Source organism: Anthonomus grandis, chromosome 4 (assembly GCF_022605725.1).
Source record: "Anthonomus grandis grandis chromosome 4, icAntGran1.3, whole genome shotgun sequence".
Taxonomy (NCBI): Eukaryota; Metazoa; Arthropoda; class Insecta; order Coleoptera; family Curculionidae; genus Anthonomus; species Anthonomus grandis.
In genome coordinates, this window is record NC_065549.1 from 15,561,185 (window position 1) to 15,581,217 (window position 20,033).

At 31.8% G+C, this 20,033-nt stretch overlaps 1 protein-coding gene across 32 annotated transcripts in view; it reads right to left on the reverse strand.

Annotated features, from left to right (window-relative positions):
* The window catches only part of LOC126734862 (dystonin), a 426,801-nt gene that overhangs the window by 282,803 nt on the left and 123,965 nt on the right, over positions 1 to 20,033 (reverse strand). For 17 of the 32 annotated variants that reach the window (XR_007660193.1, XM_050438651.1, XM_050438645.1 and 14 more), the window contains exon 1: positions 4,783 to 4,939. The exons of 4 other annotated variants lie outside the window; for them this stretch is intronic. The gene's annotated coding sequence lies outside the window, so the exon portion shown is untranslated. Of the gene's footprint in view, positions 1 to 4,782; positions 4,941 to 20,033 lie in introns of those variants that run through there. 11 more of the 32 variants (XM_050438675.1, XM_050438670.1, XM_050438671.1 and 8 more) reach the window with 3 other exon arrangements.

Below are 20,033 nucleotides of genomic sequence, written 5' to 3' on the forward strand. Positions count from 1 at the left end.
CAAGTACCTGGAATAAATTGGAAAATTACTTCAAGTTTCTCAAATAAAATATTAAACTAAAGAATGTATTTAATATTAAGCAAAAAAAGAATGGGTTTTCAATACTAGGAATGAGAAAAATGCCTGAAAAATATAAAAATTATGATAAATGTTTGGAATATAAATAATTAGTTTAAAAAATGTAAATCCTTGAATTTTGAACTTGAATTTCCTGGAAGAAATAAATTACTATTTGAACTGTTTTGAAGGAAAAACTTCAAATATTAGAAGAAGTTTCAAAAAGGGTTTCAAATGTCTGGAATTAATGAAAAATTATATCAATATTTGAAAAGTATATAATATAACTTCAGCTGCCTGGAATAAAATGTCTGAAACATTAAAGACATTACTTTAAACGCTAGGAAATACAAAAAAATTATGATAAATAAGTGGAATAAAATCGGAATGTTAGATCGGAATGTAGAAATTTAATTTCTCTGAAGTATAATATTCAAATGCCAGGGAAGAATTTAAAATGACGTCAGATGCCTGAAATAAAATAAATTATTACGATAAATGCCTGGAATAAACCAAAAAATTACTCCTGAACTTAAAACATTCATTTAAAAAAATTACCTTACCCTGACAAAATATACCTAATTTGAACTGCTTTGAAGTAGATACTACAAATGCTTGGGAAAAAATTATGTTTGAAATACTTAAACAGACTGCAGTTCTATTGTGCTTGTAGAAAAAGAAGAAATTAAAAATATATTAGAAATTACTTTAAAAGCCCCAAGGACAACACAAAGACAAAGGAGTGTATAGTAAATTGATCCAGAAAAAGTACAAAATATAGTTTCAAATACCAGGAAGAAATTTAGTAAAAGAATAAAATTTTAAAGTAGGATAAAACGGAAACTCAAACGCAACATCAAAAAAATTATTTTCCAGAAGATTCTTAACTTCCTAAATGAAACGAACCAGTTCAATAGCTTTAAGGATAAAAACATATAATCTATGTTCTCCAAGAGCCCAACCAAAAAACAAAACAAAATAAAGGTAAAAACACAAAGTCACAGTCTCATTAAATATATATAATTTTCGTAAACTATACGTGTTTCGCTCCTATCCGGGCATCATCAGGCCTAAACCTACACCTGCACAAATCACAAAATTATATATATTGAATGAGGCCGTCCGTGACTTTGTGTTTTTACTTTTGATTTGATTTTTAGCTTTTAAAGATTTCAATATCAATACCAGCGATAAAATATGTGAAATATTCGGAAGTAATAAAAAATAGCTGTAAGTGCTACCTCAAATAAATTGAAACATAATTCTCAAACAACAAGTAAATAAAACCTGAAGAATAGAAACAAATTAAAAATTAAGAATAAATAAAATGAGAAATGACTCCAAATATCTAGAACAAAAGAAATTATGCCATTGCCAATAGCAAAAAAAGGCTCCATATAATTATAGAAGAAACAAAAAATTACATGGAATAAAGCAAAAAATTACTCTAAAAATGTTGAACATTAAAAAAATTATTTGTAGTTCTTTGAAAAAATAAAATGAGTTAAACGGGTTTGAGCTAGATGCTTCAAATGCTATGAAAATGATATCAAATAGAATGAAAAATTGTATCGAATATTTGAAAAGCATAAAAACTGCAGGTGTCTGGAGAAAGAGGAAAAATCGCTCCAGATGCCTAGAATATACACAAGAAAGTACTTTAAAAACCTAATAATACAGGAATATTTAATATCTTAACCCAGAAGAAAAATAAACAAAAAAAAAAAGATATCAAATACTAAGAATAGACTTGAAAATAAGATTCCAAATGCCTGGAATACCAAAAATGTTTGGAATTAAATAAAAAATTAATCCAAAAACCTGCAATATCAAAAAAATTATTTCCCGGGTTCAACAGCTTAAAACGATTTCAATTTCAATAAAAGCAATGAAATATATGAAATATTCGGAAGCATAAAAAATTGATTCCAAGTACAGCTCAAAACAAATTGGAAAATGACTTCAAGTCACTCAAACAAAAAAACTTAATAGAAAAAATGTATAACATATTCAAAATGTGAAAAAAATTAAATTGAAAATGACTCAAAATATCTGAAACGCAAAAGAAATTACTTTTAATATCCAAAAAGATAAGAAAGGTGCCAACAACAAAGAAGGGCTCCAAATACTAGGGAGAAAACTAAAAAAATTGCAAATGCCTGAGAAATAAAGTAAAGATAAATGCCTAGAATAAAACAAAAAAAATCCTTAAAAACCTGGAACGTTTAAACAAATTATTTAAAATTCCTTGAAGAAATAAAAAATTCTATCAAAAAACTGAAGGTAGCTGAAGAAAGAGGAGAAATCGCTCCAGATGCCTGGAATATACAAGAAAATACTTTAAAAGCCGAAGAACACAAGAAGTATTTAGTATCTAAACCCAGAAGAAATAAGAAATAAAGAAGATTTAAAATACTAAGAAGAAACTTAAAAATAAGATTCCAAATGCCTGCAATACCAAAAATGTTTTGAATTAAATAAAAAACTAATCAAAAAATCTCCAACATCTAAAAATTACTTCAAGGATGCCCCTCAATTTCTGAAAGGAATAAATCATGAGTTTTATTTCAGTCAAGCTAGCCAAACTTTTTAACCCTTTTGTTATCATGGCTTTTAAGACAATTCACTTACTAAAAAAGAACTTAGTGAATTTAGATCCTCTTTCTAAGTCTGGTGAATATTGGAGATTACAATGGAGATTTTTCTGCTGTTTATGTAGGATAGTCATAGGATATCAAGGCACAGGGTGTCTACTAGGGTACAAGAGCACCTTAGACTTCTTACGAAATTGAAAGACACAACTGTTACAGAAACCAAGTATGCTTTTGCTACCCAACTCTTGTCGACAGTTATTTGGTTCTTGAAAATGCGTCGGTTATTCACCAGTGCCATAAGAGTGGCAGATCTTCTTGAAAAGATGGATGCTACTGCTAGTGATTAAAGCCAAAAAAGGCCCATTCAAACTTGCGTAAATCATGTTTTCGCCTTAGAGCCAGGACTCATCTTTAATAATCTGATTTAGTCTCAAGCTTACTTTCTTCTATTCCTAAATTAAGTATCAGACCTCGATAGCCTAAAGGCATAAAGTTCTTCCCTATAAGAAGCAGATGAGGAAGCTATTGATTCAAACCACATGACTAATTCATTTTTTTTAATTTTTTATTTTATGTTTAATAGTGAAGAAATAGTTCATACTTGCAGTGGAGTCGTAGATTAAGGTAGAATGAAAATCCTGCAGTCTCCCTCCACTTATTTATTAAACATGATTGAGTTTTTTTTAAATTCCCGACATGTTTCAGACACAGTGGTGTCCACCATAATATGTTTCTATCTAATATGTTTTCTATGAACCTTCTACTTTCCTCTTGCTTTCTCCAAAATTTTACTGACACACCATCAGGTACTATGGCACTTTTAGGACCTCTCACCATAGATGTATCTAAGTTTAGTAGGTTTTTTTCATACTATTTGAATACCACAGAATGTAAACAAATAAAATTAAAAAAAATAAATAAAGGGTTTTTGACATGGAATCAAACCCTGGGGTGTATAACTGATACCAATTTTAAACATTTGTGAGTGGGCCTTATATTAATTTCAAGTTTTTTTTTCTGTGTCTGTCTTTTGGTTACTTTGTTCAGAACTATTTCCTTTAAGTATCCCCTGATGATGGACACCAGTGTGTCCGAAACATGTCGGGAAGTTAAAAAAAAACTTAATCATGTTTAATAAATAGGTGGAGGGAGACTGCAGGATTTTCATTTTACCTTACTTTAATTTTTAATGTTTATGGTAAGTTTTTTTTTATTAAAAGGTTATTGTGGTTAGGCTAGTTTGTTCCCAGTGTTATCCTGTAGTTCATATAGATAGTATGTATGTGATGGTCTTGATATTTCAACTTTGTCTTGCTGTGTCTATTTTATATTTTAGGTCTAATGATGCCTAATTTATTATTTGAAACATTTGAACTTAAACATGTCATCTATATATTAATTGATTATATACATACATTTTTGAAACTGAGAATGTGCGTTTCTTAAATGTATTTAAAAACATAAAAGCTAGCTTTAAGATCGCGAAATAAAATTTAAAACTAGTGAAACAAAGCAACAATAAAAAATGGCTTGAAATGCCTGGAATATAATTGATAATTACTTCAAATGGCTGCAATATATAATAACTGACCATAAAAACATGAATGATTTTGACTTGCCGGATAAAAACCAAAAAATATTTAATACATAATTACTACAGCCGATTTTAAAGAAAGATTGTAATACTTTGTTAGTGTCATTATGTCAATTTTATTATTTGGAAAACATGTCAATTTTAATTCATCATCAAAAAACCGCCACTGCACAAAACTATATAAAAACTCTTGATACGACTGCAATAACATTAAACATGTAATTTAAAAAGCAAATTAAAGTTTGATCAGAAATTTAATAGGTGCGCGGTTATTAAACATAAAACTAACGATTATCATTAATTTACTTAATATTCGCGGCTATGTACGTACATAGTATATAACATGCACGTAGATCATTAAGTATGTCACGTATAGATTTAGCAAATTTATTGACATTTTATGCTTCGATAACTATTACCCGCTAGATTACCAACAATAAAACAAAAACACGACAAATTATTCCTTAGAACACTGACAGCCAATCAATTTTCGATCTTAACCGACCGATCGAATATTCCGTTATTTTAGGCACTTACAATAGAAAATGGCACATTGGACTTGAAATCAGAAGGAAAAAAATAGCAGCAACGTAAAGAGAAAAAAAATGCGAATCGCGGAGGATTACGCGATTCGAATAACGCGCGCACAACGTGATCGAATTGACTGCTCGAGTAGCGACGGACAACTGAATACTGAATAAACTGATACCGAATAAACGGCGGCCTACTACCACAATCGGCGATGATGGCGAGCGAAACCCGCAAGAAGACGTCGGGCGTCAGATATGGGCGTCAAACGTGGTGACCACATATGGGACATACCATGGGTACCATGACGTGAGCCCCCCAGCTCACGATGGTGGGCCGCTATGGGCTGAAAATGTAGGCAGTACTGGTTAAGATAAGGAAAATGGTGGAGTTTTTTTCGCAAAAGTAAATCTTAGTATCAGTACCATAATAAAACCAGAAATTCTGGTGAATAATCCGTTCATCTATTCGAAGACCCTTTTAGGTCTGTCTATTGTAGCATTTTCACTATAATTCGAAACTATTATTTTCTAAGCATTTTGATCCTATTCATATCGTCGTATCTCCATTAGCCCATTGAAGTATTTAATGTCATTCAAAAATTTAAAGACCTTGTGCTTGAAAAATTGAAAGCCTTACTTGCTCATTGACATCACTCACTACATCACATCTGTCATTTATTCTGGTAAATTTCCTCTATATTCGAGGAATTCAATTCCCACATCTTTCTAATCTTATGACCCAAATATACAAACTTGTCAACCAACTAACTGAAGCTCTCGGGGCACCAAGGTACCTAAGCCACATTCAGTAATTTTTGAGAAAAACAACTTTAAAGGTGGCATGTATTTTTCATGTCAAAATAAAACTACACTTTCTGTTATTAATAAAACACACTCAAAAATGATAGTAGGTAACTCTTAGAACAAAATAAGTTTTAGAAATTCTTTGGTCATAATAAGAAAATCTATTTTTTTTTCTATAAATCTAGCTATAGATCTTCTGGGCTTTTAATGTTTCTTTATTTAATTTTGTGTTCCAAGTGCGGCCCAAAAATTGTCTATAGCGTTCAAATCAGGTGATCGATATGGCCAATCCAATACGTTTCTGTCGAATATGTAACTATTAGCTTTTCTATACTTACATTTTTCTGTTTTTATACAAATTGCTTATTGGACACCCAAAAAAATCTTTTTTGAGATTTTTCAAAACACAATTTTGCTTACCATTATTTTAGATTCAGATCATTCAAGCTCTGTCTGCTATACTCATTTGAACTAAAATGACTTTCAGACAAATTGTCTGACCACTTTTTCGTTGACTGAAAATATCCAATAGATCCTGCAGAGACAACAAAATAATTTGGGTTACTTTTAAATTACTTTGCAAATGGCTTGTGACCTTTAAAGTCTAGTTAAATACTAAGGAATTCTCGATTTTCGATAAACTGTGGCTTATGTACCTTGTTGCCCCAAGCCCCTCAATTTTACTAATAATAATAGTAATGATTTTGATCTTTTCAAAATGTATTCTCAATCCAATTTCTTGTACGATATAGTCGAGTTCTTGGAGCATGTCTTTGAATTTCCCCAGATTGTCTCACAAAATAACGATGTCATCCGCAAAGCGTAAATGAGCGAGTCTCTCTCCATCGATGAGTATTTCTTCGAGTACCGATGTGTATTTTTATATGACATAACACTGAGGATGTTGAACTATTGTTTCCCACTACTTTTCCCACAAGTATGCCACATAATAAATTTCTGTTCAGACAAAGGTTGGTTTCCTGAACAGTGCAAGGAATCTGTCCAATTCCAATTCCAAGCCAGAAACATTTACGGATTTAAGATCTGTTTAGTGGAGTTAAGACCATTTTTATGAAAAATCCTAGAGTACAAAATACCCTTTAATAAACAATATTATATCTGATTTCAAGGCAGGATTTTAAGAACATCACAGTACTACCACTGCACTTTTAAATGTAACTGATAATATAATTAGAGCTATCGATCATCAAAAGTTAACGTCCGTTGTATTGCTTGATTTTTCGAAAACATTTGATAGCGTCAGTCACAAAATCTAGTTAGCCTATATCGGGTTTGATGAAAACTCGCTTTTTAAAAAAGTTTTTAAAGATTAGTTATGTGATCGAAAACTAAAAGTTAGTACTGATGGTAATTCAACGGCGCGGCGTCACGACGAAACGGCGTAAGCGCGACCATTCGTCATTTTTTTCAGGAGATGACAAAAACGTCTAAAATCTATATATATTTTTTTTTTCGCTACAGTATTAAACATTACAATAGCATATTTCTCAAGATTTTTTGGTTTTAAAATATTAAACTGCACTTATTTTGATATTTGGCACTTGAGCCTTTTTTCCTACAATCCACTGGCGTTTATGTCTTTTTGAAAGGCGTTTAAGACTTTTGGGTTTTAAACTAGTCATTTTTTGTCGATTAGGTGCACTTACGCCTTTTGAGTTTTAGGATTAAAAATTAAAAATGTCACTTAGATTTTTCAATTTTTTAATACAAAGTACAAAATACTCGAAATGAACATACCTTGTAAATACGAGGCTTGAAACAACAACTAGAAAATTAAACTAAACTAAAATTCCAAGCAAAAAACAGTTCAATTTTTTCTTAAAATGAAAAAACAAGAAATATTTGGAAACGAAAACACAACTTATCCTAACCCAAATATAATTTTTCTCTTACTTATGGTAGGTATCAAATATTTATATTTCTATTCTATCAAACTAAGCACCGATTCTAACTCAGATTTCATTTAGAAATAGTATTTACCGCATTACCTTATACCTACCCAATAGTTCAGAATACTCTTAAACATCATTTTCTATATCAGTTTCTGGATAAAACATCGATAAAAAACATTTGCACTCAGTATGATATTTTTTCTTGATTTTTAAACTTTTACGAAGATCCAAAAGATTTTAACTTTTGTTTATTAGCATTGACTTCTGAGTTGTACGCACGAGGAATGTTCTCATTTTTCTTTTCGATCCATTAGACTTCATGAGATATGTCCATGCTGTATTCTATAGGAGACAGTTTCCAATCCGTTAATTATTTGCAGTGGCGAAGCGTACGAGTAGACAAGGTAGACACTGTCTACCCAAAATTATCCAGTTATTTGTCATTAATTTATCACGTAATTATTTCATGTAATTGTTGAATTAAAATTTAAAAAAATAACACAGAACGTAGTCGTAGTCGCTATCCTTACTATTATTATATAGTATCTAAACATGATTAATCCGAAGGCGCGCCCCGCCTGCCGCACCGATTAAGATAAAAATACAGGGCTGACACCCAATTAATGTATACGAGCCCCAGGAAGACACATTGATATTTGTCTTCCGAAATTTGGAGCATATCGAACCAAATAAGCATCAAGCAGGCTACAGAGGTCCGGCCGCATTCACCCTATTACGTATGCAAAATTTACTCGCGGGGAAGACATTTGAGCTTTTGTCTATCGAAGTCGACCAGCTATTTTATTATGCTGTTGAGGGTTGTTGTTTACGGACACGCTTGATCTGGTCGGCCGCAATACATCTTCAGTTTTGTCTGCATTTGGTGGGGGCGCGTGCTATAGTAATTTAATAATTAGTATTTTTATTTTTGGGTGTATAGAAAAGGTTTTTTTTAGTGGTTATTTATGAACGACTGTTCGATATGGCAATTGTATTTTAGTTGTGTTTTTTTGTAAGTAGTATTTATTTTTATCTATCTATCTTTTTATGCTAGTAGTAATTATTTATTTCTTTTTTATATCACTACATAATTTTCCTCTTTGAGTTAATATTTCATGCGCTTTCATTCTGTATTTCATTAAAGTGCATAATATTGAATACACATTTTTTCTAATTAACGATTTTTATTGTTTGTCTACCCGAAAAAAAAGTTCACGCTTCGCCACTGATTATTTGAAGTTTCATAGAAACTGACTCCTATTTTCTTCCCACGGGGAATCATTTAGCCCGCTCTGGAGAAAAATATAAAAAAGGCTTAAGCGACATCAAAAACCCAAATTTCAGACAGCTATAACAATCAAGAAAAAGCACTTTGACTTGTAGCAAAGGTTTTTTGAAAATTAATTTGTATAATAATTTAAATAATTAACAGTATTTTGAAATTTGCTGAACGGAACTTTTGTTACAAGCAAAAAAATATGCCATTACATTCACATAGGCGGATGGCGCTTAGGCAAACCAAATAAATTAATGCGAAAAGGCGTAACCGCCAATAACAAATAATTGTCGGTATTTACTACTTGAATTAGATTGAAGCAAAAAAAAACCATCTAGGCTACCAAATATCAATAAGACCTATCTTATTAAGTTTTTCTATGTAACTTTGAATGAAAACAGGCATTTTTTCATCCCATGTGTTAGCGACCTTCCAACACGGTAGAATGGCGGTTACTGATTTTCGCGTCGAATCTATACTCTATTTCAGAAGTGTGTAGAGCAATAAAACCTCATTAGGTATGCAAAAGTGGTACCTGGTGATCCACCAATATTTTATGCCACTACCTTAGTTGGGTATTAGTTTCAATGTAAAATTCTTTCTTTTCGTTGATTGCAGGTAGTGCCACCCGGTTTTGGGTCAATTTATGAGTTTTGCCCATTGTTACCCACTGATAAACATTGAAAACGGTTCGCCAAAGGCGTGCAACTGGGACTTGTTTTTTACCTTATAATTAATGTACTTAAATGCTATTTTATTTTAGAAAGTTACTTTTGTTTAAATGGAATAATATATTTTTTTCACAAATTTATTGAACATAATATGTAGAGTAAAACAGTTGAAAATGTCACTTTTGGATCTGGCACTTTTTGAACAGTGTATAACAATTTTAAATTATAATAGATTGTAGTCTTCTTCGACATCTGACGAACTGTCATCATTTCTTGACATTATAATTAAAGGATCGACTGTCTGATCGATGAGGTTGTCAAGATCCCAAATTTTGTCCTCTTGCTTAATTACATGCTGGACTGCTTTTCGCCAATTCTCTGGTGTCGCTTCCGTAATGGCTTGATCAAACAGTAGCTTAACATCTTTCATTTTAAAAGTCGTGTTTTGTCTTGCTACAAATCCTTTTACCTGCGCCCATATCAGTTCTATAGGATTTAGTTCGCAATGATATGGCGGTAAGCGCAGTACAGTTATATTATATTTTTCGGCTATATCTTCCACGGCGTATTTCATGAAACGAGTTTTGTGTAAGTTTGCTATTGCCAGCAGTTCTTTTTTTATCAAATTTGCTTCAAACGCAATACCTTTTGCAGTCAGCCAATCGATAATTTCTTGCTTTCTCCAACTTGAAGTTGGCGTCTTCTCTATTCGCCGTGAATGATAGCTTGCGTTATCCATAACCACCACCGAATTAGCCGGAAGAAATTTTATCATTTCACCAAAATAGTCCTCGAAAACGTCTGAGTTCATGTCTTCATGGTAATCTCCTGTGCGAGTCGACTCAAAGGTTAGCAGACCTTCTTTTAAAAATCCCTCTTCGCTTCCAATATGTGTGATTATAAGTCTTTTTCCTTTTCCCGAAGGTACTTTAATACCCGTAGACAGGCCTTCTATGAAAGCTTGGCGAGCACTGGTTATATTTTTGTCTTGCCACATTTTTTGGACTATATAACCTTCGTTAATCCACGTCTCATCAAGATAAAAAACTTTCTTTTGCTCCCTGCGGTACTGCTTGATACTTCTTAAGTATTGTCGTCTCCAACAAACAATTTCGTCGCTCTCCAGTAAAAGTGCTTTGCGGTTATGCTTTTCCCAGGCAAAATCCATATTTTTTAAAGTTTTCCATAAAAGTTTTCTACTTATCAACGGAATACTGTCATCTCGGCCAAGCTCCATTAAAATTTTGTCTAGGGTGGGTATTTCCTTTTTAAAATAAAAAGAGTGAACTTTTCTTCGAATTATACATTTAGCATTTTCATCAAGGACTTTTGTAGGTCGTCCTGGCTTTTGCTTGGGAGATTCCACTTGACCTGCTACTTTTCTTTCCCGCAACAATTTGAAAATGGTGGACTTTCCAATTCCACTCATTCGAGAACATTTTTCAACAATTTCTTGCACAGTAAAACTAGGGTAATCGTGTTTTATGCAATCATGTACATTTAAAATAATAACTTTTTCACTCAGCGATAGTGGAGAATTTTTAGTACATCTTTTCGTTGGACTGAATACCTCCATTTTTTAAATATTGGGATAATAATATTGTGATTACACTACAGCGTAGCAGTGACTACTAACGTTTAAAATATGATTTAAAAGTATTTATAGTCTGTATACATTACCTGACCCCATTTTTGCATGTTACAAAGCGTTAAAAGATAGGTACCTATACAAAAGTATTAAAAGTATTTATTTAGTATTTAATCTCTTTCAAAATAAAGGCATTTAATCCGTGAAAATTAAATTCATAAATATTATAAGTACCTGCGCCTATGAACTACCACGAAATGTAGCCAAACAGAACGGAATTCCCCAGTTTATTGCTCTATACACTTCTGAAATAGAGTATAGTTGGGAAGGGTATTGGCGGTTAGAAACTAAAATTGTATTTTTTTTTACGGTAAAAAATTTTGACGGTTAAGCCATTTCATAGATAGGTGCGCATTTATTAGTAATAAATGTTGAGACCATAATCCAATTTTCGTAATTTTGGCGCTTACACCGTTTTGTCGTGACGCCGTCGGTATGTATTCACACTCGCTTCCAGTCGTTCACTACAGGCGTTCCTCAAGGGTCAGTGCTGGGTCCGTTGTTATTTTTCATTTATACCTTTGGTTTATTTTCAGAGATTGAAAACTGTCAGGTACAGGTTTTTGCTGATGATTCACAATTGTATTTTAGCTTCGAATTTAATCAAGCTCTGAATGCCAACCGTTTAATTAACCAAGATCTTATGAAAATTTACAGCTTGTCAAAATCTCACAATTTAAATCTTAATGCAAAAAAATCTTATTATATGCTGTTTGGTAGTAAACAGCATAAGGAACGCCTTCTTTGAGGCAATTTTAAACCTCGAATTTTGCAATAGAATATTCCATATCATTGCGAAACCTAGGGTTGATCCTTGATACGGACTTGCGCTTCAGGAGTCATGTTGATAGTGCATTAAGAAAATCATACTGTAAGTTGAAAATATTATATGCTAATAGGAAAAACTTAAGTTTTAAATAAGTTAAAAACTTTGTGAACATGTGATTTTTCCAATTTTTAATTATGGGGTATTGTGCGTATGGCTCCTGTTTAGATTTACTAACGAAAACTCGAACGCAAAGGGCGTAGCGTGCAGGGTGTCCCCATATTGGGTACTTTCGCGGGATATATCCGTTATTTAGAGATAAAGATAGAGAGTTGCGGTTTTCGCGACCCTATGCTAGTTTTCCGTAAAACTAAAGATGCCGTCAACAAAATTTTCATGTTTTTTTTTAAACGGAACACCCTCTATATTTATAGTTCATAAAATTGGCCTTTTTTTTACCTTTTCAAAAATAAATAACAGTATGAACTTATTTTCAAAAGTACGCAAATAAAAAACAATTTTCTAAATTAAATACATAATTTAATAGTAAGCCATGAATAACAATAATAAACAAATAAAAAGTTACAAATTAATAACGACGAATGGGGAATTGCATCATTTTTATTTTTTTTTTTTGTAATGAAAGAACATAAAAAACAAATATATAAATTTAATAAAAACTATAAGAAAACAACCATTTAACAAAACAACAATGTAACAAAGCAAAATTTTTACTAGAAATGTTGAAAATGACCACCATTTTCTCTGATACAAAACTGGCACATCTTTGTAACCCTTTGAATAGCATTCAAAATAATAATTTGTCTCCTTCTCAATGATAAATGAATTACGCCTTGAAGTTCTATTGTCTTCTATACTAAAATCGAGAGATCGGGGTATCGGGGTCTGTTGGTGCCTCTCCGTCTTTGAAGTTATTTTCAAGAAGTGCCCTTAATAGCCAAGAGTTATGACTTGGGGCACCATCTTGGTGTAGGTAGACAGTTAATATATTGGGCTAGCTGTTATATTGGGCTAAAGGGATATTTTAAAGAAGTTCTGAAATAACTTCCTTAAGTATGTCTAGATACCTAGGTGCTATAAGACCCCCTTCAAAAATTCGGTATACTATTTGTTTTCCCAAAATAAAACAAGACATTCTAAGTCCAAAGCGTCCTGGTTGTGCCCTTTCAAATATTAAATGTCTATTTTCTGCATGCCAGTTTCGAGTATTATGTCGGTTAAAGATGCCCGCATTTGAAAAAAAGCATTCATCAGACCAAATAACGAGTCTGCCAAATAAGTTGTTCGCATCAATTTGTTGCAAATACCATTGGCAAAATTGCGTCCGGCGCTTGGCATCGCCAGGATGTAAATGTCGAACTATGTTAAATTTGTATGGATAATATTTATATTTTTGTAAGATCTGTTGTGCGTCAGTTTTTGGAACTCCAATTCCTTTTTGATTTTTCTGCATAAGCTCGAAAAAACAAAACTTGACATAGCAAAACTGACAAAGCTCTGTGTTGCTTCTATATACCCTAACACATCTATCGTCCCTATTTCCTTTATTGTATGCTTTAGGACGCGGCTGAACAAAAGATCCGTGCTCAAGTAAATTGTCCTTAACGAGCTATAAACGAGCAAATATACCAAAAAAACGGTTGCTTTCTCACTGGATATCTAACAAGCATACAATTACAACATTAGAAGTTAGTAGGTAGTCATATAACGGCGTTTAAGCTATGGATTTTCATTGCTTTGTATAAAACTTACAAGCATATCATATTTTTCATAATTTTCAAATGCTGCAATTTTTTTGGCAAAATACACAAATAAGGAAAATAAATAGGTTTTGGCGCATATAAACTCAATCAAAAACAGAGAAATGTTAATCAAAATCCGATAAGATAGCATTTATTTATTTATAATTTTTTTGTTTCTTGTTATAAATAGCCATGGCCTTTCATTAAATTATAAATTTTATCATTTAAATTTAGAAAATTGTTATTTATTTGCATATTTTTGAAAATACGCAGTCTATACTGTTATATATTTTCTGCCAATTTCCCAGAAACTCAAAGTATTCCGTTGATTACCGACTCTAAAATATGGGAACTGCATCTCGTAACATTTACACATTTATCTAGCTTATTGTAACTAATACTTCTAGTTACTTACGAAATAAGTTAAACTATAGAAATGAGACCCATGACATGAGAATTCGTACGATACAGCAGCTTTTAATGTGCAAATATAGAACTGCCGGTTAAACTTAGTAATAAAATAAAAAACTCGATAAGGAATATAAAACCAGCTACTTAAATAAAGTTAAAAGTAAACTGCTGGCTGACTTTCTTGATTATTTTTTTTATAAAACAAGAAAAATAATGGGTACAAAAAATACTTTACTATTACTTTTATATTCTATTAACTATTATATACTATTACTTTTATATTCCAACCATTTAGAGTAACTTTCCGTTTAATTTTCGACAACTAAAGATTTTTATATGTAAACAATTTTGATAGTTTTCATCTTTCAGGTCTAAAGCTTTTTTTTCAAATGCGTAAAAATCATTTTTTAAATGCTGCAGGTATCTGATCTAATCATTTTTAATTTTATTTCAGTTATTCTTTATTTATGTTTGTTTTATTTTAATTTTAATTTCTTTCTAGAGTTTACAGTTATTTTTTAAGGGTTGTTACGAGAGCCCTTTGATGTACCAGTACTGTTACATTCCAGACATTCGGAGTAATATTTCATACATTCCAGAAGTTTGATGCCATTTGAAATGTTTTCCGGGCATTTAAAGCCTTTTTTCAAAGCTCTTGGTATTTTCAGGAATTAAAAGGTACTTCAAAGCGTCTTTGACTAATGGAGGCAAATTAAACAAAGGCCTTAAAATTGCATTAGGACAATAAGATGCATGCTAGTTTTCATTTTATTCCAAGCGATGATCGTATTTCTTTATGCTTTCCAGACATTTGATTTTTTTAACTTCTTCGTATTGGACGTTAAGACACTTCTTATGTTCTTTTACTTTTGTTACGTTGCTACTTATCTTCTACTTAATGTTAAAGATAATTTAAGTAACTTTCCATTTTATTAATAATCAATGCCTTTATAATTTGCAGGCACCATAACGTGAATCCCCAGCTCGATGGTGGGCCGGCTAAACTATTGAAAATTTAAGCACTACTGGTTGAAGTTAAGGAAAATGCAGATTTTTTTTCGCAAAAGTACTACTTATACTGGATAATAAAAAAGCGGTAGAACCGATTGTTTTTAGAACCTACAAGGGAGTTAAGCAATTGTACTATGAAACAAAGGAATTTTTTGACAAAAAACGCTTTTTGCACCCTAAAATATAAAGATACAATTTTTTTTCCTCAAATGTTTGTTTTGTTGTGAGAAAAAAAATACTTTTGTTATTTTTAAAAATACTTTTTTGATGTTGGATTTAAAACTATTGGTTTCGAATAATATACCAAAAATATTCCAAAGCCTCTGATACCCATCAAAGATGTATCTAAAATTATTTTTTTAACATTTGTATTAAATTTATAATTGTCTACCTAAAAATAAAGCAACGCTAATTTGAACAACAAAATATTGTTTTTAGGGGATCCTATGGTAGATATAATTGGACTCGAAGAACCGTTTTCAATTACATCCGCAATCCATTGAAAATATTCTGCTTTGTCAGTAACTACAACTACTTGTAAGAATATTAGTTTCTTTTTTAGCTTTGCTTTTAAACAAAAACAATTTTTTTCCTTTAAGAAGGTTTAAACTTTTATTAACGTTTAAATCTTATGATAGATTGTTTTTCTTAATAATGTTCCTTGAGACTTGTTTTCGTATTGTTTTTCTAACAAACCTTTAAGAAGATGCTTAATTAATAACAACAGAAAGTAAGCTGATTTGACTAGTGATCCAGATCATCAAGTCTGACTAGTGGACCTGTCCGACATCGCCTAAAACAATATTAGATTGCCTCCATCATGTTTGACAATTGGAATCAAATAATTTAGGTCGTATCTTTGACCAGGACCGGACGCCTTCGTACATATCCTTTAGAATCACTTCCAAATAAATTGACCTGCTTGCATCGCTGAAAAGTGCTGAAACCTACTGTGTCCAAATTTTAATCTGGCCACTCTATGCCCAGGTGATATTTCGCATTAACAAAATTTTTGACAAATTTATTTGCCTTCTACTTTTAAGTGAGGAGTCTACAGTTCATCGTTAGGTAGGACTCTTTTTAATCAAAGTTGACACAAAAGGTTCTAGTTTCACTTTAGTAGGAGAGAACCAGATGAACCACAATTATTGTAACAATAAAAAAATACTAATCGACGTTCACTGATACATTTCCATACAAAATTAATTTCATTGTAGCTAAAAATAATGCTGAGCCGCAAAGAAATTTGCTGTCGAGAGTCGCATATCCAAATATAGGGTTACGTTCGATGGCAATATAACACAATCAGTAGGTGTTAAACATTTAGCGTACAACTGACATAATATTTTTGTTGGTGCTTAAAATTCACAAGTAGGAGTCGCCGTTGGCAAATAACCTGATTAAATTTGGTCAAAAGGCGCTACCACTTTTATCATGTTTATGGTAGCGACATTGTTTCTGACGCCTTTGGACGCACATTTATTATTAGGATTAAGAAAAACGGCCATATTAACCTACTTATGGTTAAAATGACGGCCTTCAAAGAGTATTATGTTATGCATATCGCGGCCGCCATTTTTTTTAACTTGACAAACGTAAAATGGTTTGCTTGTGGAATAAAAATATTAAGATGGCCTTGCGAGGTATTTTATGTACCCTATATTACTTATGTAACCTTAAACTTTACTGTTTTGCATTAAGTTTGTATGAATCATTATTTATTTATTACCTACATATTGTACAAAATTAATGAGGAAAAAAGTGAAAAGTCTAATAGGCTCAAATCAGGCGATCTAGCTGGCACGTCCATAAATCTTCTTCGCCCTATTCATTATTCACCTATTTTGAAAATTTATTGTCTAGCCGTTGCATGTAAGTAAAACTACTTCTCTAAGTCTAAATATCGAAAATTTCTCATTTTGCTTAATGGACCACAGGTGTCTACAACTCTAACCGTTCATCCCGTGCTTCCTAATTCACATCCAGCTACCTTTTACCTTTATTTCTCTTAAATTGTCTCCTATTTCCTGCGCATTTATGGTTGTCCAAGAATCGGGTTCCTGATTTTGATGTGACTAAACACATTATTCCATTTAGTGTTATCATCATCTCTTCCTCTTTAAGACACGCTCAACACGTTTGGTTCCCTATCGTGAAGGAATTTTAATAGAACGAGTCCGAACAAAATGTTAGACATTTGTTATACAGCTATTGAATAATTTTAAAATAGATTTAAAACATATTAATACAGTCAAAGGCTTTACAAAAATCTAAATATTTTGTAAACTTATGTAACGATTATATTCGTTTAAGAGTCCTATGAAAGCCGAGAAGTTTCTTCATCAATAAGGTTATTACAAGTTTTCTGGTAAATATAACCGTTTTGGCGCTATTGGGTAATTTTTTTAAATAGATTATAAACATTTTGATACAATCAAAGGCTTTACAAAAATCTAAAAGTCATGCAACCATTTTATTGGTTTTAGTTTCATATGAAAATTTAGAACCCTTAAGGTCCTTACAGTTTTACAGCCATTCTGGGCTTATTGTGTAATTTTCCAATGAATTAAAAGGACTATTCTCCACAAATGAAAATGCCATTCTTTTAATGAAGAGTAATGCATTTCGATGAGTTCACTCATCATCTGACTCTAAAATTTATTTTTTCCTGAGAGATCATACGTCAAAATCAAAAGGTACAACAAAAATTAACAAAAGTCGAAATTACACATACACTATCGCTCATATGTAGAGCAACTTTTTAAAAACAATAAACAAACATATTTACTGCCAAAATATTTAGGAATTCAGATATAAATAAGATTTAGCATTTAACAAATACCATGATCGGAATGTTTTTGTTTAACTTGTGAGACCGCAGGCTTTGATCACAAAAGTGATGGTACAATAGACAATTTATATATAAATTTTATTTATAATTTTTATATGAAATAAAAATCAATTTTTACTTTTATGTATTTATTTTTTCCAATGCCCAACATCATAACATAAACCTATTTGCATAATATATCTAACACACAATAAACAAAAAAATAAAATAAAATTTTCTATAAAAATTTAATCCACAAAAGTCAAGGTACTCTTAATTGGTGTAAATCAAAATATGCAAGTATCTTTTAAATTTATTGTTATTTTGTTATTTGCTAATAAGAACATTCCTCTAATACTATTCTGGCATTCGTTTTCAGTATTCACTAGAATATTTCTTCTTAACTTTGACTGGTAAATACAGTGATAATCATGGGAAGAACCGAATTAAGTGTCAGTGAGCGGAAAATTATTATTAATTTGCATAGAGAGGGAAAATCATACACCAAAATTGCAGAAGTGATTAAAAGAAGCAGGTCCACTATACAAAAAGTAGTAAATCGTTTTCAAAATGAAAACAGAATTGAAAATAAAACGCGAACAGGACGTCCTCGGAAGCTGTCAGAGCGCGAATCCCGGTACATATTAAATGAAATTAAGAAGGACCCAAAGAAAAGTGCCATACAAATATCATCAGAGTTAAGAGAAATGTTTGGAGTATCTGTTCATGAAGAAACTGTTCGCCGGAAACTTAACCAGGGTGGATACAAATCCTGTAGTGCACGTAAGAAGCCCCATGTTAGCGATATTAATAGAAAAAAGAGACTGGAATTCGCTGAAAAGTACAAGTCTATTGAACTTGATTTCTGGGATAAAGTTATCTGGTCAGATGAAAGTAAATTTAACATTTTTGGGTCCGATGGTCGTGTCAAGGTGTGGAGGAAACCCGGTGAAGCTCTTAATCCGAAAAATACAATCAAAACAGTGAAACATGGAGGAGGTGGAGTAATGGTTTGGGGTTGCATGGCAACTTCAGGTGTAGGAAATATTGTTTTTATCGACGAAACAATGGATCAAAAAGTATACTTAAATATTTTAAAAGAAAATTTACGTGCCAGTGCTGAAAAATTAGGGTTGCATGAGAACTATTACTTTCAACAGGATAACGACCCTAAGCACAAAGCTTATACAGTACGTCAGTGGTTGGTTTTTAATACTCCCCATCTGCTGGAAACTCCTCCCCAAAGTCCCGATCTTAATCCTATAGAACATTTATGGGATGTTTTGGGGAGAAAAATTCGGCAACATGTGATTCATAATAAATCAGACTTAAAACAGGTAATTTTAGAAGAGTGGCCAAAAATATCCAACGATGTGACGAAAAAACTAGTTCATTCAATGCCAAATCGCTTAAAAGAGGTTATTAAACTGAAGGGTTTTCCCACGCGTTATTGACAGAACTTTATTAGCCCATAGTCTGAAATGTACCTTGACTTTTGTGGATTAAATTTTTGTAAGAAATTTTATTTTATTTTTTTATTTATTGTATGTTAGATATATTATGGAAATAGGTTTATGTTATGATGTAGGGCATTAGAAAAAATAAATACATAAAAGTAAAAATTGATTTTTATTTCATAAAAAAATTATAAATAAAATTTGTATTGTAATTCTCTATTGTACCATGACTTTTCTGGGCCACTGTATAGAGCAACTAAATTTTATTTAAAATTCTGTTCAGTCCCGTTTGTACTCTTCAGATAATCTGTGGTGAATGTAATAATAAAAAGACTTAAAATGCCAAGGGGTGTACATTTGTCACTGCAAATAAAGGAAAAGATTATGGAAAAAATAAGAATTAGAGAAAAGCAGTCTAAAACAGCAAAAGACTTTAAATATAATTTAAATAAATCCATAATATCCAGAACTGTTTGTTATTTTAATAGAAGGGGTAGTTTGGAACGAGATCCAAAATGTGGCAGAAAAAGAAAAACTGATGGTGTGGTGGATAGAAATATAAAGAAATTGGTTGTGCAAGATCCCTTTATTAGTGCTTCTCGAGTTAAGCAGCAGTTAGGACTTGTTTTAATATCGGTAAGCACTATAAAACGAAGACTTAAGGAAGCTGATTTACATGGCAGAAAGTCCACAAAGAAGCCGTTTATC